Raw genomic sequence first — 25,458 nt, 5'->3', positions numbered from 1 at the left:
TACTATTTTAGTCACTGGAATAAGAAAGCAATTGTAAGAGAAATATTTCAATGCATCCAAAATAGAAACAGTTGTTAAAAAATATATTTTTTTCTTTGAAAACCAAAGCAAAAACCAAGATAAATGCACCACCCCCTAAATGCATCACTTTGTTGTAAGGCAAATGCTTCAAGGGGCAAATTTCAAATAATACCACAATTAATTGGGGATTGTTCGAACATAAGTAAAATAAAACATAAAGTAAATCTCAGGAAAGTAAATTGTAAATTCTGTTTTATTTACCACCAGGAGGCACCATAAGCCTTTAAAAGATTTGCTAAAAACTTTGACATATACTACAATGCTAATACCAAGCTTTTAGTGTGAGTGTTGCTGTGTTTGTGTGCTGTGTTACATTTTAAGCTATTGACATTCTGAATTAAATTCAGCTAAATGCACAAAAAGTGGCAAAACTAATGTGCAGGCAAGTATTAAATTGTAATTTAAGATATCCAGGCAAGAATTCAAAGAAGATGCACAAAAATATCAGATTTTTCCCTTTTTTATTGAATTGGTAAGGGTTAGTATCTTCCTTCCTTCAGATTTTTATTAGTGAATTTTGTCCTATTGTCCTAATGATTGTTCTGTGGAATTAAGAAAAAAGAAAAATTCCCTTGTTGTTACAAAAGCAAGGGAAGAGAGAAACGGACAATTATGGAGTACAAGTACCTAAATTCAGGCTATGTATACATGTAAGGTCACTGTTGCTGCAAATAATATTTTGTGATAATTTCCAATGAGAGATAAATGAACGAACACTGTACACACAGCTATTCTGTTCTATGAAGGTAGGACAAGGTGGGAAAGAATAAGTGTAAATGTATCCAAAGTGAACTTACACTTTAAGCAAATAGGTTTGAGTACTGTTCAAGCTTTTGTCTCCTGAACGCATTCTCGCTGTCTGGTTATACTAATGAACAGTGGAATATAATTGGGAAATAGCAGGATTATCCTGGGGTGCAAAGGACTCCAGGATTTCCCATTGCAGGACAATATTTCCAAACCTAGGACTGTTGGGAGGCATAGAAAACATGTCACTGTATTTGGCTTGTACTGCTACTCTGAATCATTTGTGTTGCAAGAAACAAAAGCTCAACTGCAGCCAAATGTTTTCTTTGTCCTTGATATAATAAGGTAGAACCTTTTATACATATACACATAGGACTTGTTGCTGGAAATGATCCCACATGAATGATTAAAGTGACAGATGGGGACAGTTGAACGATGAACATTGAACGTTGACTGATCGCTGTACACACAGAGCTGTTCTGTCCTATGGAGAGGAAAGAGAGGAAGATGAGCTAGTGGCACCCCACTATTGACTTGTACGGGGATTGTTTTGGCGATTGTTTTTTATTATTCATGGATCAATCATGACGGACAGATGGACGACGTTCGGTGACTGCTGTACACATGTCAGATTCTTGCGTGAAATAAGTACAACAGTTTGTCTCAGGCCATGATTATCTGATGTGTAGGTAGCCCTGTTTTTTTTAAACCATGAAAACATGACATGCTTTTCTACCTGCCCCCACTTGAAGCATTTCCATGATTTCCTGTCTCTGTGACAGGCACAGAAAATTACGTAACAAAAATGTACCAGAAATTCTAACCCTCCTCCACTCTTTAAAACTCAACTTTAAATATTGACAGGGTATTGGACTTTAATGGTTTACCTGTTTTATATATCTGAAAAGTAAAAGCCAGCAAGATGAAGAAGTGAGCACACACGAAATGGAGCAATGTACAAAGCTACTGGTCAGGAAGACTCATTAGAATGATAGAGAGCCAGCACATTAGAGGATGAATGAACTACATAAACCACTCACAAAGTAAAGTAAACTTTTTTGTATTAGGTTATGCTTCATACAATATTTTACGTCCTGCAAATATACCAACATAGGCATTTTTATGACAAGACAAGATAGTCCTTCTGTTCTGTGCATTATTCTTTAGTTTCCTTACCAAAGCACAGCTGCAGCTTCACAAGCTAGATTCCATATGTATCTTATCAAATGGCAGAGAAACACTGTGCCTAAATTTCCCAAACATGCTGATCATTTTACCCTCTTTTCCTGTTTATTCAAGGATAATGTATGTCATTTTTAGGCAGCGATTCAAATATTTTGTTGTGTACAAGGGAAGAAAATATTTATGCTTCATAGCGGAGAATTTTATGACCATCCATTTTTGGAGAATTCTAGAGAGAGCCAAAAGAGGAAAGCAAGACAGTGAATGTGACTCCCATATAATGTTAGAGAAAGCCCATTATGAAGAGAAATTAATGTACTGAATTAAATAATTATAAACCAGTAATTAGTCATTACTGTAGTGATTTTTAATAGCTTCCTTATTTCAAGAAAAATATTTTTCTGTAGAGACTAATAAGTTCACTGGTGAATGTTAGGTGGCACCATAACAAGGGGCATGTATATTACAAGTCCAATAAAACTCAGAAGGGAACAAGGCAAATTCTAATAGCAATCCAGTTGATAAGTGAATACAAACAATGTATATAGGTAAAGTGGTAGACGGACTCCTTGTTGTATGGGCCAAATGCACTTACACACTGCACTACATCTCATTTCCTCCCATCTCTGGATTCAACCAGTGGCAAGGTTATTCTTGTGTAACCGTTAGATACCAAAAAGAGGGAGAACAATAGACTCCAGACTACCTTACCCAGCAGATACCATGTGGAGGCAGGAAGTACTGGGGAACAATTGTAGGACCAGCATTTATTAACTTCTAACCAGGAAGTTAAAAGATATTAGAATTCCTGTAGCCACATAGCTGTAGGCAAAGAAAGCTACAAAATGGGGTTTTTGAATTTGAAAAGTTTGGTTCCAAATGTAAAACTTATTACTTAGTTTCACCCTAATCTACATAACTGATTTGAGAATTTGTCTTGTTCAATGTTGCCTCTAGCTGCAATTTAAGTTCTGTATAAGGATCCTAGGGGTTCTGAAAGCAGTAATAGGTTGATTTCTGCCTGACAGATCACTCATAGATTTAGCCCTGATGCCACTTAGTAGGGCTAGTCATTTGGTCAGTGCATTCTGCCCTCTTGTCGCTCATTTAGGTAACTATCAACACCACTGATTATTTGATGTCTGTAAGATGGTCATTCGTTACACTGAGGGATAGGGCAAGTGAGTAAAGGACAATATTCCTATAAAATGCCAATAATAGAGTGTTTTACTTATTCCCCATCAATGTATGGTGGTACTACACTGACCACAACAGAAAGAAACATGCTTTTCTCTGACTCCCAAAACAACAGCACTGGGGACTGGAGCAAAAAATTAGGGGCCACTAGCACTGTCACATGGGGGTAGTGTAGAGATCTTAGATCTGAGTGTGTTCCCAGTAGTCCAAAGTCCAAGCTTCTTCTTCTTGATCAATGGGATAAAAACAGGGCAAGAGAACGGGAAGTATGTGCAGAATGGGAGGTTATTAATTAATTAAACCTGTTGCTTTGCCCTAAATGGAACAAAAAATAAACTAAGGACTCCAGGGAATTACAAAGACAATGGAAACAAAAATACAAATTTACAAGCAAAGCATGGTTCTACTTTAAATAGAAAACTACACATAACTAACCTTAACCTGTGTTTTAACTGTATCCATTTTTAGCAGACATCTCGCAATACTTCAGCAGTCTCTTGTCACATCATTCAGTGTAATATCCTCCTTTTCATGCTTAAGTGTATGCGGTTGAAGCTATAAAAAAAAAGTGCTAGAAACTAATGAATCTACTTACCATCAGTTTTAAAAGCTTAGATACAGATAAGGGTACCAGCAAGTATAGGGATTTAGCTAGGGAGCCATCAACATCCACAAATTAAACACCAGGATGAAAACTATACCTATGCTTCAAGTAGGATTAGTCAGTCTATGAGTAAAAGAGTCTTTAAAGTGCCTTTAAGTCTGATTAGCAGCTGAGAAATATAGAGTATGAAGAAAACTTGATATAGCCACAAAAGATAAGGGACATATCCAGAAATTTATTGAAGCACTGGTTAAATTCCTTGCATTTTTTCAATCTAGTATATCAAGTGGAAGCTATAAATCCACCATGCACTGTCCAGTAAGGTTTGTTAGCCAAATTAAGCCTACTAAGGATGTATTTACACGTTGTATTGCTGCCAATAACTAAGAACATCAACAGCTAAGCCTTATGTGGTGCCAAGGGTCTCCCAGAATGCTTTGTGCACTGAGTAATGCCTAAAAAACTTACGTCAGCCAGCAACTGCTCTTAACACCTACCATGCCTGTTAGTCTTCAGAAAGGACAGAGTTACACAAAAAGGAGAACAATTATTCTAAAAAAAGACGATCCCTTAAGTTAATTACAGATATACAATATACTTATATGCTTCTAATTAGAACTTGGTCACAGGGAGGGCTGGGATCGAGGCTGATTGGGTGGGATATACAATACAAAGTTACGTTTCTGGGCTGTGTGGTAATGTTGCTTTCTCTGAAGTGGTCAAAGTTAAATGTAATACCAATGACCATTTTACTGGTAAAAGTAGAGAATGGAACGCCCACCCGCGAGTCTTTTTTCTCCATGTGCCAACAAGGAATGTTGTTCTTACTTAGCTGTGAGTCACTTCTATCACTGTTTTTAGACTTTTAGAAAACCATCAATAAAATACTTATCTACCACTGTCAGCACATAGAGGGAACCTCTGTCTATCTGCTTGGGGGCCTTTTTCAAGTTCATTACCCCAGGCCTTTGTATAAACTTACTAACCAGCTTCCTGAGTTGAGAGTGGACCCCCCCTCATCTTAAGTTAAGTCTTATTATTTTCTTAATAGTCTGAAGACCCGACTCAGTAAGTATTAGGAAGATGGGGGGGGGGGGGGGGGCAGCCAGGTACTAAACTGGAAAATTGACCCTTTGTGCAAGTTCAGGTGCAGACTGTGCCAATAACGGATTAGGTACTATATGTTTTTGATTACTTAGAAATCAAAGTCTAGTCTACCCTGCTTTGAGGAAAAAGGAGATGAACAGGATTAACAATACCAAAGTGATGTTTTTGTAGATTGTACTACTATCACATTAAAATCAGGTATTACTGACTAATAAAATTAAATCATGAACACATTAATTTTCTATTAATATAAGTCAATAATAAATACATTAAAAGTAATTTATTACACAGTTAACCTCTTGAAATAATGAGTACGATGGTGGAATAGATGTGTAGGGTAGTATAGTGGTGGAACAGATCTGCCTGGGTGGTGGGTGAGATGTGCAGGAGGGGGTACAATGGTAATACAGATGTGAAGGAGCTTACAATGGTGGAATAGATGTGCAGGGGGGTACTGTGGATAAAATAGATGTAGAGAGGGGTACAGCTGTACAACATGTGTTCAGAAAGGGTACAGCAGTGCAATTTGTGTGCAGGAGGAGTTTAATGGTTGAATGGATGTGTAGAAGTGGAAGCAGTGTGTGTTTGGTTTACATAACCCTACATTTTTGGTGCATCATTGGTGGTTCACTGTGTAGTCAACTGACCAAAATGTAAACTGCCTTCACAGGCCAAATCCTGCCATCTAAACGGAATACAGAAAGCCAGGCCTAAGCTAAGCAATGTAATACTTAGCCCAGCCAGCCAGGCCACAACTGTACACCAGCCAGCTCAAAACTCATACCAGCCATCTGTCCTGCAGATCAATGAATACCCAAGTAGGGAGTACTGCTGTACCTTCCTAAAGAGGAGAGTGTAGCAGCGTGCTACTTGCTCATCTTCCCTCCCTTTCCATAGAGCAGAACAACGCTTGTTGTTCAACACATTTGCGATCAATTTGAAAGGGCTTAGGGTGTACAAAAAGCATTGGGTGCTGTGTGTCAGGGGTTGGTATTAGGGAAGGTCAATTGATCAATTGCCCAGGGCCTTCACTTTTTCCAGGGCCCTAACTGACAAGGCAGGAAGCTAGAATGCTGTACATTATTGCCCTCACTTCATATTAGCCCATTTTGTTTAAAACCATTCCTAGTGTGCATGTAAAAAATAATCATTAGGCCAGTATACAATAGATAGAATTATTTTTCTTTGCTCCTGTGGAAGAAGTGTGCAAATTCAAGGTCCAAACTTCCGGCATTCTAAAAACTGCTTTTGGGACAATGGGTCCAATAGCAAAAAAACCTAATTGTAAAATATTGGTCCCCACTTTTATAAGGTCTACATAATTCAGGATGTTTATTTTTTGTATTATGCGTTTATATCTGTTATGATGTAATGTTTATAAAGAAGGGCTCAACAAATCCTGATTCTTTGCTCTGCTACTAGGTTAAAGTCTGATTGCCTTGGTTTCTGTGAGTTATTCTACACACACATTATCATTGCTTTTAGAAGTGCCAAATTAAATAAGTTAACTGTTAAGGAAACTTCCATATTATATTTCAATTACCTTATTGTAACTGCAATCTTTTTCATGAGTAATGGGTTTAATAACCTAGGGCATGTTTGCTAAGCCTATTACACGCCTTTTTTCCCCTCACAACATTTCCATTAGATGACTCTGGGATTTTTATCTGTCCTGTCAGCTTCTTGCATAGGTGGCATTAACATGTTCTCTCCCAAAGAATCTCTTGCTTTAAACAAATAATAGTCCGAGAGTTCAAAGTCCCTAAAATTACAGACAGCAGCAACTTCACAGCCTCCATCCCAAACCGTCGTGCATTCCACTCTTGCTATTTTTATCTACTTCAAAACCCTGCGGTTTGAATACAGATGAGGAGGAGAATACAATCTGTTTGACAGTCCTTTTTTGTACATTTCTCTACACTTTGGTGCTGACTTAACTATTTTCCAGGCACCTGGAAGGAAGTGGTTAATTAAACACAAAAAACTAACTAAGTTAAAGATCAACAATCTCTCTGTATCTACTTATATTAACATCTAATTTTTTATGCTTCTGTTTAAAACTGTAGGATAGTCATTCTCAACCAGGATTCCATTGAACCCTAGGGTTCCTAGAGATGCCCTCCTATCTGTTAGTGCCTGTCTAGTTCTGGGTGCAACACATGGGGTGGATGAATGTATTTAGTTGTCTAATAAGGTAGCATTCTAACTACCACCACCACCAAGAAAGACTCATTTTACTACCCTCTGATTAGCAATTTTAACAGGGGTTCCCTAAAACCTGATAATTTATGTCAAAGTTTCTTCTGGGGTGAAAAGGCTTAAGAAATGCTGCTGTAGAATATGGTAGGTTAAAAAAAGCAAAAAATACAAATTTCACACATGTGGATAGTGTAATTTATATGGTAAAAAAAGGATATGCAAGGCAGCCATTCCATGATCTTCATGAATTTAAAATTGGCTAGTGTACAGACCCAGTTGTCTTATAAAGGCCGTGGAACTATGAAATGAGTGTTAATGTAATTTTTGTTTTCATTAAGGAGATTTACAGAAAAAAAAATTTGGGTCTCCCTGTGTAGCCATACATAAAGCTCCAAATAATGGCTATAAATAACAATAGTTATCTAGGATAACTAGTGCATTTTACTACTCAGACTTTAGTCCACAAAAACTTTAAAACTTGGGAAACATAAAGTGTTAGTTTCAATCAAGAAGTTTTAGAAATTCCAAGCTAATAATAAAATGTTTAAAAGGAGGGAACCTGTCAACCCATTAAAAATCATGATTGTTGTACATTCTTTTCCTGATTTATTATGGTCAAGAATAAAAAAAAATATTTTCAATAATTTAACTTTTCCTATTTTTAGTCAAGCAAATATGAGGTGGTGGAAGTTTTGGCTTTTTTGACATTAGAGTTGGAAAAAGTAGCCTAATATGAACAAGTCATTGGAGCTACTTATCCCTAATTAGTCTGAAAAATAAGACACAAGGAAAGCAGCATCCGATAAGCTATTTGGTTAGCTAACACATATTGCCCTGTGAATTCTTCTAATAGTTGTTTATTTCCTAAAGATCTTTACTATACAGAGTAAAACTCCATTTTGGCCTTGTCACTACCTGCTTGTGGGAACTATTTGTTGCAAAACTTTACTATTCTAGCAATTTTACATTAGATTCTTGAATGAATAGTGAGGGTGTTAAATGCTCTAAATGTACATATTGTGATAGTTTCACTTAATTAATAAATGGAATTAAATACATGCTAGCATTGCATGATCAGAAAAGAATATTTTGTAATACTTCCTGGGGGAATGAGGAAAGTTCATATTTCTAAGTAGGCTTACACAGTATTGCAAATACAGTCCTGTAGAACACTGTGTATGGGGTGTCCTGATAATAAAAGTTACACTGTGATTTACAGAAAAGGTCGGTTCTTGGTGTTGGTAACTCACAGCTTACAACTGGCACATAATCAGAGCTTTGAGAGGAGGGAAAAAGTGAATATGTGCAGCTGGAAGTAAGTAGGAATTAAAGGCATTCTATTGCCAGACCATTAATTTCCACATTACTGTAAAGACTCACTTATGTAGATATCCAAAAGCCCTGAGACTGCTCCTGGGTGCCATTATTTCAGATGCAATGTCTGCAACCCCAAAACTATCAGTTAAGTAGCATGTTAAAGTTTTTCATGTCATTTTCTGGCTACCACATAAAAGATTATGCAGGGAGGTGAGTGAAGTAGAGGAGTTGTGCCAGCACAGACAATAACGAGACTCTCCTAAAAGAAGAGAGGGCTATGACCTGTAATGAGGTAGGGGGATGTGCGTCAAATGTATCTGAAGTACGTTGGTGACAGGATCCATTTAAAGTTAACCTTTTGTCCTACATAGCCAAAACACAGATTTACATAAAGGTCAAACTAAACAATTGATATACATTAGAGATTTTTAACAGAAGCCTTGATTAGCAATTTGTAACGTGCTGGGTGTTGATCCTGAAAATTCAAGGTCATCTTTAGGTTGTCCTTTTGCTTCCTTTTAGACAGGAAATGTGTTCTTGGTGTAAGTTGGATGGATGACAGATGTCATTTGAGTTCCTTACTTACCCATTCTGAAAACAAACATTGATTCTAGATGAAAGGATTGATATACAATAGGTAGAGGATCCCAAAATACTGTCACTGCATATACAATGGACATTATTTTAGACATTCTCTAGATGTCAACTATGCAGATAATATGTACTTAAAATGATATATAATTTATTTCTATTTATTTATTTGTTTAGTTTATTAGGAAGACATTTTGTTAATTGAATGGCATCATTTTAACAGTTCTGTACCTGTTTTTATGAATAGAGCCATGTTATATTCTGATTCTGACAGCACTCAAAGGAGCTGTAACAGAAGTGAAAAACTTGCCAGTAGCATTCAGACAGATTATATTACTTGCTTCTGTTAAACAAATAAATTGGCTTGTTTGGAACACTGTGGAATAAGTTTGCTCTTACTTCCTAAATCTACAGATCAATGGGCTTCTGATACAGAAATGATATATTTTTACTTGGTTAAGAATAGTAAAAAGAGTTGTGTTTTTAACACATGCTGATAGGAAATAGTGCCTAAATTTAAAAAAAAAACAATGATATATAGAATTCACATTATTAAAAATGTATTTAAAAACTATATTTTGCACATAACATGCTAATTAATAGTTTTGCTTTACATGGGACAGCAGATTTTATTAACCTTCCCTTACTGCTATGACCACGATTTGTCAGTGCAGCCCAGCAAACACCTGGTACCTTTTTTATGGCAGAACAGGTGACACTTTCCTTACCTCCCTACAAATAGACCTAGATGCCTGAGTGACCAGTTACTAGGCTTAAACTACTATGTCTGAGTGATGGGCATCTGCATGGAATTGTTTACAAAAATTAAAAGCGGAACTAAACTGAAAAATAAAAAAAAATCACACTTTTTATTCCGCAAATCCCCCGGTCACGCTGGACATTTCCTTGATCGGGTCCTGCGCCGTCCTGGAATTCTTTTCCCCGGCATCGCCATCTTTGGCCTTATTCCTTCTTCTGGGTACGTCTGCGCAGTGCTAGATCAGGTGACGTAGCCCACTGTAAAAGGGAAAAAAGAGTGCCAATCTCACTGCTCATGCAGCAAATGCCCCCTCTAAGAAGCAGCCAAAAGCTTTGTGATGTGAGATGTATGTATCCCAGGAGGCTCTGCACACACATTCAGTCTTGATCGCCGCAGTGATCTAAACAGAAAGGAGAGGGGCTTCACTTTTTTGTTTGTGGTTAAAAAAAAAAAGATTGATAGTTTTACTTTATTTAAAAGGGTTGTCCCTTTTATGTAAAGTAAAAATTTGAGTTTAGGTTCACTTTAAGTGTATTGGCAGTGAATCAGTTGGTGGAGAAGAAAGTGGAAACTCAATTATCGCTGGTTACACTGCCTTCTATTAGACCAACCTCCCTCTTTGTCCAGTGATAGTAAAGCGCTGGCATTGCAAAAAATGTAAAAAATATGGGGGCACCCTTGGGCATGAAAAAAAACTCAACACAGTAGTTACAGCATAAGGAGAACAGTACTCACGGTCAACAGTAGGGATTGCTTATAAGTGAAAGGCTCAGCCTAAACCTACTTGATGTATACATAACTGTACACATATGTCACTGTTATTGTACCCACAGGTATGAAGTTAGAATTTTGCTCAAATTGGAGCCTCAAAGAAATTTAAAAACCTACAAAGAATCTTGCAATACATACTCTGAACTCAGAAATAAGTTGACACTTTGACAAAGTCATAAAATCATTGGGGACTTCAACTGTAGCAATGAGCATTTTGAATCAGAATTGGAGTACAACTTCCCCTAATTTGGTGGTCAGTAAAAGGAAGGCCGCTCTTGCATTAATGTCATTTTTAAGGAACCTTTACATCTGCGTCAGTATTTACTTACCTGGCTGATGGCTGATTCTGGCTGTACAGTATGCAGGCACCGTCTGTATGAAGATCTGTCTACCATACCAGACAATGCTCACAACAAGCAGAAGACCTGGGTTCATGCTCTAAGTAACCTGCTCTAGTGAAACCCATAGTACATATACACTTTAAAGCCTGGTAGCTGACAATACATATATATCCCTATTTGTAATACACAACTGAGCACACTGTTTTGAAAACAAGGAAAATCAAGAGATCTATCTATGAAATTATTCAGAGTGAAGTTCAAATGCATCCAAAAAAAGAAATATTGAACATGAATTTCCTGCAAGCATTCTAAATTGCAACATTGAGGGACAATCTCCTCCTACCTGATGTCATGATGTTTCAAGCACATTTTGTTTCCTGAAATGTTAGGTTCAAGCACATATGTATTAGAGTTTATGTGTATAGTTTACAAAAAGTATGACATCCAGCCAATAAGAAATATAACTGGGTTTACGTTATAGTTACCATTGTTTTTGCTGATTTCTCTGTATTCATGGCCAATGTTCTGCAAATGATGAGTTGCAGTCCCATCTGGCAACAGAATATAACTCTGTTAGAAGGAGACAGCCATACTCAAGTCCAGAACTGTGGGTGAGTAACAGTCTAGATATGGCACAGTGGTGACTTTAGACTCAGAGCATCTGTATTTCAAAAGCCAGCCAGGAAATTGTTATTTAAACTACACAGAGACATCAACAAGAGCAAAAAGAAATTCTCTTGGGAAAAAGAAACAGGGAAGTCATTTTAATGGTTCATTTTCTGCTGAACGGACTGAAATTCAATTTCGGAGGCTGGATTCAGCTCAAAGGCTATTTGCTGGAGAGCCAGCAACTAAGTCTGGCAATCCTTCTTCCAGCTATTATTACTCCGAAAAAGACATGGCTCTCACAGTTAAAGGAAACTTATACTGGGGAACATATAAGTTGTCATTACTGGCCTCTGAAAATGCTAGTTACCTGTCTCTCCCTGGCTTCAAAGCTATTTAGGGCAGACTCCAAATTTTTATTCTTGTGATAGATCAGCAGCTCCAAAGTGATTAAAATAATTTGATCATCGTGACAGTTAGCCAATCAGAATTTTCTGAAAGAGGGTATATAAACTGTTGCATATGTAGACAATTTTACTTCTTATATAAAAACTCGTATCACCTTCCCATTCCCTACCTAGTGCCTTATGCTTTCTAAGTATAAAACCCCCCACCCGGGGTTGATATGCATTTTGTACAACACTAAATTTTGCCAGCCAGAATGTACACAATGTGGAATGCTGCCAAGAAGATAAGTAGGCACCTGATGAGGTTTAAGTTTAGAATAATTTAGAATCCAGGGAGGCTGGAAAGTTTAGGTAAAGAGTTAACTTGTCCATGAAATCTTTATTTCCTACCAAAGGTGGTGCACATGTTATCTGTTGGATGGAGTTCTGTCTGCCCATGTTCTACAGTGGTAATGGAACTGCATACATTTTACCTCCTTTACCTTCTTACCATATCCTAAAATATATTTTCCTGCAGTTTTATCTGATTTAAACAAACTAAAGTGTCACAAGTGGATACTATGAGTTTGGGGTTGACCCTCCATTATACCACAAGTGACAAGGTTATGCACCCCTTAGTATGTTAAGCTCTGCCTAAAAACAATAACAAATTCAAAAAATTTTTCAATATAGCTGTATTGTACAATTGAACAATCTAAAAAGTTTAACTTTGGTGGAAACATTCAACATTTTGACCACTCGACAGAACAGAGGGAATGCTCAGTTTCAGAACAACTGTTAACCTAATTGGGGGGGTCCTATAAGCCAGCAGATGGCTAACAAATACCAGTACACCTGTACATAGACCTTGTCTACAGGTTTATGGATGAATAACCAGTATTTGTTTGCCTATATTTTTCTTACTCCACCAGCTAGTACTACTCCAAGGGCAAATGGCTAAGAACATTCTTACCTACAATAGTCCGGTTGTCTTCAGTAGAGCATTGGTAGGCCTACGTATCCAAAACACATTAGCAACCAACAACGTGTGGTCACACAGGATACATCCTACGAGGTGCAAATGAGTAAAAATGGTTCTATGTCACAACGATTTATGTGCCTATTCTTGCTGCATCAGACTCAGGATCACTTAAATTAGTTTACAAGTAAAATAAAGTTATTGCATAATAGATATTGAAGCAAAAATCAAATAGTTCACAAATATCACGTATATCACAGTGGGAATTTAGCAGTGAGTTCCTTTGTGCAGTTTTATATTTACATTATTCTCATACATATTTTAAGTATTGTATTGGATTATGTTCTTTCTAATTTACAGAAACTTTACCTAAGCAGTATCAGTTTGCAAATGTAACTGCAATTTCATTTAAATCAGCCGAAGTTGAGAAAGAACTTGTTGTTATGAGTCTCAGACATTTCATATACTATCATGGGTGCTCCCACTGACATAATGGATTTGCCTGACAGTCTCTTAATTTACAACCTTGGGACAGTGTCTCTAAAACTGTATAGCTAGTATTGTAAATTAATAGCATACATGACATTCCTCATATTTTCAGTTTATTGCTTGTTGCTCTGGCAGTGAAAGGTTTAAGTACTGCCAGACATCTCAGATGTCTATATCTGTATATGATCTAGCCATACAGACTGCATTTACCCACAGTATACATTACTATGCCAGTGTAACTTGTGGCATTTGTACAGCTCGTTATTTTGACACTGAGCAGACTATGTTGCCTGTTCTATGCTCTGTAATTTGCCTGGATAAAATAAGGACAGAACTTTAAAATTGCAATTCACCCTGTTGCAGGTTGTCATTGAATCATGTCCCAGGCCGCAGATTCCAGCAATTTGCTGCTGCCCAGATTAAAGTCTGACTGTTTCAGAAAATGAAAGGTCTGTAAATCCAGAAAAACAGAACCAGCAGATTTACACAAAGACTAAAAATGATAAATTTGAAGTATTTGTGTAATAAGTAATAAACAAGAATGCCTGCACACATGGAGGTCCAGTGATACAATATCTCTAATTCCTCATATATAGGTAAAATGCATTTTGTGGCATTCTACATGAGGTCGCAGAAAAGCTCTTTTTAAGACTAATTCTCATGGCCCAAAATGGCATTAAAAGTGTATATATCAACCTATTTCTTAAAATCATTAATCTATACAAATGGATTTGTATAATCTGTTGTACCATCAAATGAACTATTTAAACATTCTGATCATAGCTGAAGAAAATTCCAGGGATTATGTGTGGGCTAAATAATGAAATGTTTAGATAACTCTGGGTTACATTTTACACAAAGCTGAGAGATAAAGATTAAAGTTTATAACCTTTAATAGTCTAATACTTTCCTAATATGTGAATGCCTAATCTAATTTGAATTTCTAATATCAATTGCCTAGTTTCCTAACTAAACTTTCAAATAATTTTTATTTTTCTGTTGTTGCATTCAGGATTAGGTTTTACAACCTAGATTCCCTTTGTTTCCAGCTTTCACTACTCATTTCTTCACTCAGTTTATATTAGCGGTGACTTGGTAGGGGTTTATTTTTTGAAGCATGCTATAATATTTGGATATTGCTCCCCCAAACTTGTTATAGTATTTGGACCTCCATTTTTGTTCTAAAATTTGGTTTGTTCTTCTGGAAAAGGCACAAAAATCATCTGGGATAAAACAATCACTGTGAAGCTGCGATAATCTGCGATCTGTTCAGCAATTGTTCATCAAAATAACTATAAATTACCTATCTGATAGTTTGACTTTGATTTGATGCTTACTATGAAATTGCTAGAGAGATCAAAAGACCAAGATGGATTCTTATCATAATGTTGAAATGATGAAAAATAAGTGATTGCTGGCAGAAGAGCAAAATGCCTTGAATACAGTGCAATATATACTTCCTACTAAAACTGAATCGCTTAGCATGCAATTTGTGCACTTTCCTAAGGTTCTTTCTATATTACCAAGTGCCAACATTTCTTCATTCTCTTTAAAGTTTACTGTTACCCAGGGTAGGGTTTGTCGGTTTGTAGAAAAACAGTAAAATCCTTGTCAAGTTTTTTTGTTGTCGTGTTGGGGAAATTTCCGTTTATTTCCTGTCCTGGGGTCACTGAATTTTCTCCCTGTTACAATGGTCACTAGGACAAAATATGAGGACAGATCTCTCTAAATCTAAATGACAAACTATACTTTGAACACTTGTACAGAGCAATGTTCGGCACTCCCTACAAGCTTTGTGTTGGCTTTGTGACATGTCAGAACCACAAAGAATCCTAAAATAGAGAGTCCCTCAGCTAAGCGTCTGAAAATTACATTATGAATTATGAGTTTCTTTCAAAACCATAGATAACATGAATAGCGCATGTCTTGCAAAAGCACCCAAATAGCAATAAAAATAACAGTGATAATGGAGTGAACCATGCTGTGCACATATTCCCCGAAACCACTCAGTTTTATACTCTTCTTCCAGTGAAGTCTCTTGCACTGACTGGCTTTGGACTTTGGACTGTGCAATGCTACTCATACTTTCTTCCAAGATCTCCTCTGCAATATCTTTTTTTATCTGATAATAATGTTATCTAAAATTCCACTTTTAAGTATACTTATTTCCCCACCATCGCCAGTGCTAAGGTTTCTTACTCTTACCCTTCTCAGATGCATAGATACCTGTATCCTTTGTGCACAACCTCCTGAGAACTGGCAGCACCAGTACAATAGCACCCCATAGACTTGTGTATGGGACAGTGGGCCTGATTTATTAAAGATCTCCAGCACTGGAGAAGATACACTTTCATCAGTGAAGCAGGGTGATCCAGCAAACCTGGAATGGATCTGGTCTAAAAATAAAAACATTTGCTAACAAATAGCAAATTACTTTTAGGAAATCCAGTCCAGGTTTGCTGGATCACCCAGCTTCACGGATGAAAGTGTATTCTCTCCAGCCTTGGAGAGCTTTAGTAAATCAGACCCAGTGTCTCAAGCCCGTAGAACATTTTATTCACCATTCTTGCAGAAGTTAAAAAAAAGGGTTTAAAAACTTTAATAGCTAAAGGCCTAATTTTAGGATATTTTAGGATTACCTAAATAGGAGCAAGTAAAGCAGAGAAGAAAAAAAAGTGAATTACAAGAGAGACTTGAAAAGTTTCATGTGGTCCTAAACTCAGAGAATATTCTGAGAGAATTTAAGACATATGCTGAACCAAATCTCCATGTAGCATTTCCGCTTTCATTTTTCCCAAGAACAGACTCCTCTTCTTATCTGATGTTGAGTCCCTTATCTGTTGTAGGGAGGATGTAAACCCATCCTCCAGAGAATTTGCCAGGATGGAAAGCTGTCTCGATGATGCCTATCAGCCTTGCTTCTATGGGGTAAATACATTTCCTTAGACTGCTACTCTTGGCAATAAAGAAATGGTAATGATCAGTGTGATTTATGTATATTTTTTTTTCTGAAGGTCACAGAACAGAAATCAAATTAGAACAAATAGCTATTATTTAAAGCGTACTAAAATATACTTGTGTTAACATATTTCTAAAATCTAATGTGCTGGGAAATATTGATGGGAAGCTTGGAAGTTTGTAAAGTGAAAGTCACAGTGAACACAACAGATCAAGAGTTTTAGACACTGAAATTTTGGTGCTGGTACTTCTCAGCAGGGGACTTTTATATTTAAACACTGATAGTTTATGTGTATTAGGGGAATGTTAGACCAACCATTTTGCTGATACTTGAGTTTTTAGTAGTCAACTCTTTTAAAATAAAATGGTCGCTGTATTACAAATTATATTATATTAATATATACATACTAGCAGGCTGTATGGAAGTGCCATATAAGCATATTTGCTCCTATAGGGTTACATTTAATGTATTTATAGTTTGCTATAAAGACCAAAATTAATGGTAAAAAAATAAGGCTTGTCAAAATCACATTACCAATTCTATAACACAATTATTGCAGTTGGTAAAACTGATTTATCGGTAATCAAAATTAAAATAATAAAAATATAATTAACTTACATCCAAGCTTAGAGCTAGGCGTTAAATAAAATAGTTTGGTAAAGGACAAGTTATGTTTCAATTTTAGCAATGCTATATATATATATATATATATATATATATATATATATATATCTAATATGAAATTCTTATTTGTTTTTGCTAAATCTCACAAATAATTTTCCTATACCATACCAATAAATGCCACAATGCTCAAAAAGTTCAAAAAGCTCAAAGCTCAAAAGCCTATCTGTAACTCCTAAAAAGTTACACAGTACGTTATCTGTAACAACAAATGCACAGTATGTAGCAAGCAATATTGATGAATGGACCATGTAATAAAAAACAATTTATTGGTTGAACACCACAGCATCCTTCACCTCATTTTTCCATTTAGCAGCTTACTTGCCTTCTGGCCATTTTACCATGATGTACCATACCCATCCCCCTAGGACCTGATCACCATTCCACATGGCTTCCCGTCACTTCTAGAGTTCAGCCTAAAATTTAGTGAGAATTTAACATCATAGCCAAATTGTTAATTTTGCATTAATCTTCATTGACTTGACTAATGTCACTCATAGATACCTGCACAATGTCAGATTCTCTGCACCCCCCTCCAGCCCCCTACTACCTGATATGATATGCCCCACATCCCTGCACATAATGCATGCTAAATTCTTCAAATGCATTGCACTTACATAGACAGTAGAAAAACTCTTTTCCTTGAGGACTGAGCAGATGGCCTACAAAAATTGGTACCCCCATTGACATGTTTCCCAAGATCAGAGTGGAGGAATGTTGCTGATTTTTTTTATATCCTGATCAAATTAAAACTTTGGAGGTGCTTTTTAAACCTACCAATTTACTCATTTAAAGGTGTTTTATGCACAATCCTGTGCACTCTATTGCAAACAATCCATTGTTTAAATACGTCTAGCATTCAAAAAATCCACACTCCTTTCCTGTACATACTGAATTTTTCTGCTGTATATATTGCCCAACAATTATGGCCATTCCAAAATCGAGCACATTTTTGCTAGTCAAAGGTAAATGAATAACACGTGGGACACATTTTTAGATAGAAAACAGCCCAGCTGCCATACAGCTGTCCACAGTGTTGTCTATTGGCATCGATCACATCCTCCATAATTAAAAAAAAAACTCTTGCAGTGAGGCTCCCCATGCTCAATTTAAATGCTCATCTAGGCCCATGATGTTTACATACCTTATTCTCTCGTTCCTGCAGACTACACCTCCAGGCAAAAGGTGCCCCACAGCATCTTCCATACGATGTTCTGAGCTATGATTGCAGGTGCCCAGCAAAGACCCACCACTACCCTACATTACCAAAAGTCTGAATTTTATATAAAGTGTCTATGGAGCAGCTAGCATGTGGTCACTCCATCCCCCAAACCCCTGCCATAGCTAACCAAGAGAATAAATTCAAGTTCCTGTTGGTAGGTATTGTGAGTGTGTATATTCAGCTTACGGAGAAGTCTCGAAAATTGAATGCCTCTGGTATGAACTACAGATGTAATTGAGGACTTGTTATAAAGCTCATTTACTACTTGTACTTAAATGTTATTATTTTATGTCCATTGCCTGGCTTCAGGTTCACTTTAAGCCCTGAAATGTGAATGATGAGCCCATAATTTAGCATGATACTCACAACTAGTTTGTACCTATACAGTAGTTACACCGGAGACATTACCTATGTTGGAAACGTAATCTTTGCTTGATTTCATCTGTTTTTTCCCACAATTCAAAAACAAGCAGGTAGGTTGATTGTCTTCCTCCAAGCAGTGGCCCTAGTTTGTGTATTAGTGTTGTAGAGACATTAGATTGTGAGCTCCTTGTGGGGACAGGGACTGATGTGACTCTTACCACATAAAATGCTGTGTCAGTGGTATATAGACTCTGCAATAAATATTTTCCAGATTGGTTACCATTCTCAGCTCCCACACAAACACACTGGTAAACATACATTACAGAATATAACACACATAATCCCTGCCGTCCAGGTCACACCAGAAAAAGCTCATGAAATTGAAAGCATACAACTATACAATAAATCATTTAATGGGCTAAAACACCAAGTGAAATAAAAATATAACCTGCAATTTCAGAACACATTTAAACAGCCTGAGCGAAAAAGGGGCCTTTGTGCTTTTTAAGTTTGCACTGTAAACTGCTAAATTTAGTTAGCTAAAAGTAATTATTAAAGGTATCACACATCTCATATTAGGCAGCATATTAGAGGATAGTTTCTATATTTACTAAACCATTTTAAAGTATATCTTTTTTTATATCAAAAATAATATGTTACATGGAAAGAACAGTACATTTGTGGGATACCACACGACAGTGTTACCTTGCGTTGAACAATTTTTGATGTGATTTACACATTTGACAAACTTCGTTTTACTTTTTTTGAACTAATAACAAATAATGCATTGCTTTCAATGTGTTGGGCAGCTTACTGGTCCTGATTTATTAAAGCTCTCCAAGGCTGGAGACTATATACATTTATCAGTGAACCTGGATGATCCAAAAAACCTGGAATGGATCTGTTCCAGGATTTAAAACATTTGCTAACAAATGACTTTAACAAATCCATTCCAGGTTTGCTGGATCACCCAGCTTCACTGATGAAAGTGTATTCTCTCCAGCCTTGGAGATCTTTAATAAATCAGGCTCACTGACTCACTTTGTAAGAAGGATTGTTAAGGCACAAACACTGTGGTGCTGCAAAGCATATGAAAAATATGTACATATATGGTTGTACACATGCCAGAATACACCTCAAAGATGAGTCTGACAGTTTGTATCGGGGGAGAATCATCTGACGTGTGTACGTAGCCTTGGTAAGCTTTTTAATGCTACTAAACAAACTAATGCACACTCCTAAAAAAACCCTTTCTTTAATTTCATGTAGCAACAAAAAGATTGAATATATATTTTTAACTACTATTTATCACTATTATTTACCGTTTTTAGTTTTCCTGCTGGTCTGGTGATGTGGGAGCCTTTTTTTAATGGTAGGAGTGGACCTTACTACTATACAGAGAACGTAAAATGGAAGCCCAAAGTGCATGATGACACATCCCAAGTGGGTAATTCAATGACAGACTGAGCTTACAGGAAGTAGGTAAAATAATTTCTTGTGTTCATCCTGTAAAAAAACAGCAATGATGGATAGGGAAGCGAGGGGTGAGCAGAGCTGCCTGTTTGTTCCCCCCGCATTGGAGGATAGGATTACCTGTGCAGTTCCAGTAAATTGTAATACCTGCTGTTAGTTACCCATATATTATAATGATTGTCTCTTTATGTCCGTGTATTGCAACAACTAAATGCATGTTGTCCTTGTACTATCATAATTGTGCATCGGCACATCAGCTTATTTTAATTGGATCACTCTTCTACTATTACTAAATCCCCTGCAGCCCTGCCACTATTAAAGCATGCCCCTAATATCTTTCCAAATTTTGACCCTACACCAAGCTGCGTCTGTTAGGTGACCCCCTTCCCACCTTTCCCTGGCTATCTCAGGTTTAAAGGTTTCTAAAAACTTCTAGGTATGCTCAGCTCTTGGAATCACAGAAATTGGAACCAACAGGGACATTTTATGACTGCTGAGAAGCATAGACATGAATAGTAATATAACAGAACCTTATAAAGGTTCTCGCTGGTATTCCACTAACCCGACTCTCTCTTCTACAATCTATCATGAATGCTGCAGCCAGACTCATTCATCCTTCCCTCCGCTCCTCCTCCGCTGCATCTCTTTGTAGTTCTCTCCATTGGCTTCCATTTCACCTTAGAATCAAATTTAAGCTCCTGTGCTTTGCCTTCAAATCCCTACACAGTTATTGTCCCACTTACATTTCTGACATGGTTAAAAAATACTCCCCCTGCCGCTCTCTCCGCTCCTCCAATGACCTACTAATGACTTCCTCACTCATAACCTCATCACACGCACGGTTACAAGACTTCTCTAGAGCTGCTCCAACTCTCTGGAATGGTCTTCCTCGTCATATTGGACTTGCTCCTACTTTCCTTCATTTAAAAGAGCGCTCAAAACCCATTTTTTCAAACTTGCCTACCCGTCTTCTTCTGTCAATTGAAACCACCACTACATATCTCCCCTGCTATTGTGTATAAATTCCCTCACCTACTAGATTGTAAGCTCTTCGGGGCTGGGTCCTCTCCTCCTGTATCACTGTCTGTATTAGTCTGTCATTTGCAATCCCTATTTATTGTACAGCGCTGCGTAATATGTTGGCGCTATATAAATCCTGTTTATTAATAATAATAATAATAATAATAATAATAAAGAGGACATTACCCTTTAAAGACTCTGAAACCAATTATTTTGGATTGTGCAAAAAGACATTGGGTTATGACCCATATTGGTCACTGAGCATTGAGCTTTGCCAAATAGCTAGTCCAAACCATAACTTCCAGACAGGCACCTCACTAATCAAGGGCCCCGGGGGACATTAGATACAACAAATGCTAAAGTAAAGGGGTGGTCATTTTCCTTAACTAGAAGAAATTCAGGCCACTTCCAGGCATTTTTAGGAGGAAACTCAATCCCACCCTGAGAGCAGGGATGGCCAATAACCCCTAAATTATAATCCACTGAATGATAGAAATAATCATGATTCATTTTGACTAAGAGACTCTTCAGGAAATCAGTTTGTTATTCATAAAAAAAAACAGTTCTGTTTCATAAAAGTAAACTTGACATGAAGTTATATATAAACAGTTAAGTCCATAAATATTTGGACAGAGACAACTTTTTTATAATTTTGGTTCTGTACATTACCACAATTAATTTTAAATAAAACAACTCAGATGCAGTTGAATTGCAGACTTTCAGCTTTAATTCAGTGGGTTGAACAAAAAGATTGCATAAAAATCTGAGGAACTAAAGCCTTTTATAACACAATCACTTCATTTCAGGGGCTCAAAAGTAATTGGACAATTGACTAAAAAGGCTATTTCATGGGCTGGTGTGGGCAATTCCTTCGTTATGTCATTAATCAATTAAGCAGATAAAAGGCCTGATGCGTGTGCGTGCACGCGCGTGTGTTGAACAGACAACATGCGGTCAAAGGAGCTCTCCATGCAGGTGAAACAAGCCATCCTTATGCTGAAAAAAACAGAAAAAACCCATCCGAGAAATTGCTACAATATTAGGAGTGGCAAAATCTACAGTTTGGTACATCATGAGAAAGAAACAAAGCACTGGTGAACTCAGCAACGCCAAGAGACCTGGACGTCCACAGAAATACAGAGGGTGCACTGCAAGGTGCAAGCCACTCATATGCCTCAAGAGTAGAAAGGCTAGATTATGGCAACAAAAAAGTATGGAGAAGGTGTGGAACAGTTCATGATCCAAAGCATACCACATCATCTGTAAAACATGGCGGAGGCAGTGTGATGGCTTGGGCGTGGATGGCTGCCAGTGGCACTGGGACACTAGTGTTTATCCATGATGTGACACAGGACAGAAGCAGCCAAATGAATTCTGAGGTGTTCAGAGACATACTGTCTGCTCATACCCAGCTAAATGCAGTCACATTGATTGGGAGGTGTTTCATAATACAGATGCACAATGACCCAAAACATACAGCCAAACCAACCCAGGAGTTTATTAAAGCAAAGACGTGGAATATTCTTGAATGGCCATGTCAGTCACCTGATCTGAACCCAATTGAGCATGCATTTCACTTGTTAAAGACTAAACTTCGGACAGAAAGACCCACAAACAAATTGCGACTGAAAGCCGCTGCAGTAAAGGCCTGGCAGAGCATTAAAAAGGAGGCCTACAGGCTGTCATTGCCAGCAAATATTAATATTTATTACACAGTATTTATATAGCGCCATCATATTACACAGCGCTGTACAAAGTCGATAATCATGTCACTAACTGTCCCTCAAAGGCGCTCACAATCTAATGTCCCTAGCAAAGGGTTTTCAACCAAGTATTAGAAGTGAACATTTATTTTCTGCTTTTTAATTTGTCCAATTACTTTTGAGCCCCTGTAATGAAGTGATTGTGTTATAAAAGGCTTTAGTTCCTTACATTTTTATACAATCTTTTTGTTCAACCCACTGAATTAAAGCTGAAAGTCTGCAGTTCAACTTCATCTGAGTTGTTTCATTTAAAAATAATTGTGGTAATGTACAGAACCAAAACTAGAAAAAAGTTTTCTCTGTCCAAATATTTATGGACCTAACTGTAAATTTTTATATATATTTAAAAGAGCACTCAAAACCTATTTTTTCAAACTTGCCTAGCCATCTTCTTCTGCCTTTTGAAACCATCACTACTTCCCACCACTACATATCTACCATCCTATTGTGTGTAAATTCCCCCACCTACTAGATTGTAAGCTCTTCGGGGCAGGGTCCTCTCCTCCTGTATCGCCATCTGTACTAGTCTGTCATTTGCAACCCCTATTTAATGTACAGCGCTGCGTAATATGTTGGCACTATATAAATCCTGTTTAAAATAATTTTTTGTCGGAGATAGGGCGGTAGTTGGAGGGTAGGGAGGGGTCCAGTGAGGGTTTCTTTAGGATAGATATATTTTGGTCCAAGTTAAATAAATTAATAACACAACATCAAATATAATGCACCATTGTAAAAAAAAAAAAAGAATTATGCACAACAAAAAGACATTTAACAGATGACATTTCCCAAATTACAGTCACACTTATTATTAAACACTAATACCTAAAAGATAATGACCCATCTGCTCCACGCTTTTAGATGAGATTGTTGCATTTATCATATAACTTAACTTGTCTTTGAAAGAAATGTTGTATTTGCATTTTTCTGTGATGCACGAAAAGGAAAGCTGGCCACAAATTATAAATGGAAAACTTGATTTCAGCTTGAAAACTAGCTGGCACACAGTAACATGAAGAACATGCTAGAGCTAGAGTCTTCAATGTCTCAACGAGTTATCTGAAAGTTTTACATTTACTGCACATTTATTCTGTTATGGCACTATTATACCATATAGATTACTACATATGGGTATAGATAGTTAACTTTTCTTATGTGGGTTTGGTGTGACTAATTGTTCTGAGAATTATAGGGATCATATGCTGGGTGGAAAAGTGTTTTCAGTAATGGGCATCCAATGAGATTTGCAAATGCAAAGTGTTATGTCTGCTTCAAAGAGTTGAGCTTCTTCAAAAGGTTTCAGTCCTCCATTTTTGGAATGGGAGTTACACTAATTATGGCTGTAGTTGTTCATAAAAGGCTCTAACAGTGGTTAGCTCAAAATAGTAATGCAAACCATATTGATTAAATGCACAGTGCCGTAACCCATAGCTACTGAATGTAAAACATCTTCCACTGATCTGATTACCAGTCCATCTATGTACAACTTACACCATAAATGTACAACAAACTATTTTTGTCGTTTTTAAACGATTTTCAAGAGTCACCTCAGTACATGTAGCCATGGCAGACTAATGAATGTCAGGGGACCTTCTACACATGTGCGATTTTTCGAGACGAGCAGGACCAAGTACGACTAGGTTTTGCTTCATAACTCACTTGCATCTTCTTCCCATGCTCAGTAAATTTGCCCAAGTACGATTGCACGGGATTCAGCCAGCATTTTCTGGCAGGATTTCTGCTTTCACTGGTTGAATCTTGCCAGGATAAATCGTGATAGTAGAGCTGCAACTATTTTTTACATCCAAGCAGATGCTTATGGAAACATTTCAGACGGATATTGTGGACCATTTCTTTCTATGGTGCCTAAACAAATTAGCCTGATATACCAGCTGTTTCCTAATAAAAAGATGGTAAGTGTGCAGCCCCCCCACCCCCATACTGCTAATACCTTGCCCTTCAGAATTGGGGGTGTTTGAAATGGTGCAACTCTCCAAATTGGGGGTCCCCTCACATTGGGTGCTGGCTAGGATGGCTGCCCTCTTACTATTAAAATGATTGTGATCCATAACCAGTTCACTCTATTTTTAACTACGGTAATATTTACTTTTCCAGGGCCCAGCAATGTTCAGATATGTCTCTTGCAATCCACTCCAGTTTTCACATTGGCAAATCTTGTTTGAAAATGAACAAAAACCACAGTGATGATGATGAAGAAATTTGGAAAATCGAATCTTGGTTGAAAAAAAAGGATGGACTGCAGGAATTGTAAAGTGAAATTCCTGTTCAATCACTCTCCGAACATATTAATGTTACATCAAATTATAGGTTTGGCTGACTTCCTCCCAATCTAGCTCATTGTGTTTGGCAGTGATATTAGATTGTGAGCTCTTCTGTGGGAAGAACTGATGTAAATGTTTCTTTTAAAATACATCATTATAAGCATTATGAAATAAATAATGTGAGTAATTGCTAAAACAATAACATATAAAATGTATGTTTGTTTACTGAAATATAAGCATCATTGAAACATCTTCAAACAACAGGTCTCCATAGCACTCAAAGCTATAAGCAACATGCCACCATAGCCCTATGGAGCTACAAACAGACAGGGTAGCTCAAT

The 25,458-nt window shown here is 37.1% G+C and overlaps 1 long non-coding RNA gene across 1 annotated transcript; it reads right to left on the bottom strand.

Annotated features, from left to right (window-relative positions):
• Nucleotides 1–9,880: 9,880 nt before the first annotated feature.
• LOC140332529 (uncharacterized) lies at nt 9,881–11,574 on the bottom strand. Its single transcript, XR_011921154.1, has 2 exons — nt 11,383–11,574; nt 9,881–10,185 (listed from the first exon to the last, which is right to left on the bottom strand). It is a non-coding gene; the product is annotated as an uncharacterized lncRNA (long non-coding RNA).
• Between the last annotated feature and the right edge of the window lie 13,884 nt (nt 11,575–25,458).

This window comes from Pyxicephalus adspersus, chromosome 6 (genome assembly GCF_032062135.1).
Source record: "Pyxicephalus adspersus chromosome 6, UCB_Pads_2.0, whole genome shotgun sequence".
Lineage (NCBI taxonomy): Eukaryota > Metazoa > Chordata > Amphibia > Anura > Pyxicephalidae > Pyxicephalus > Pyxicephalus adspersus.
Note: the sequence above shows the minus strand (reverse complement) of the source record. Positions and strands in the feature narration are given on the sequence as shown.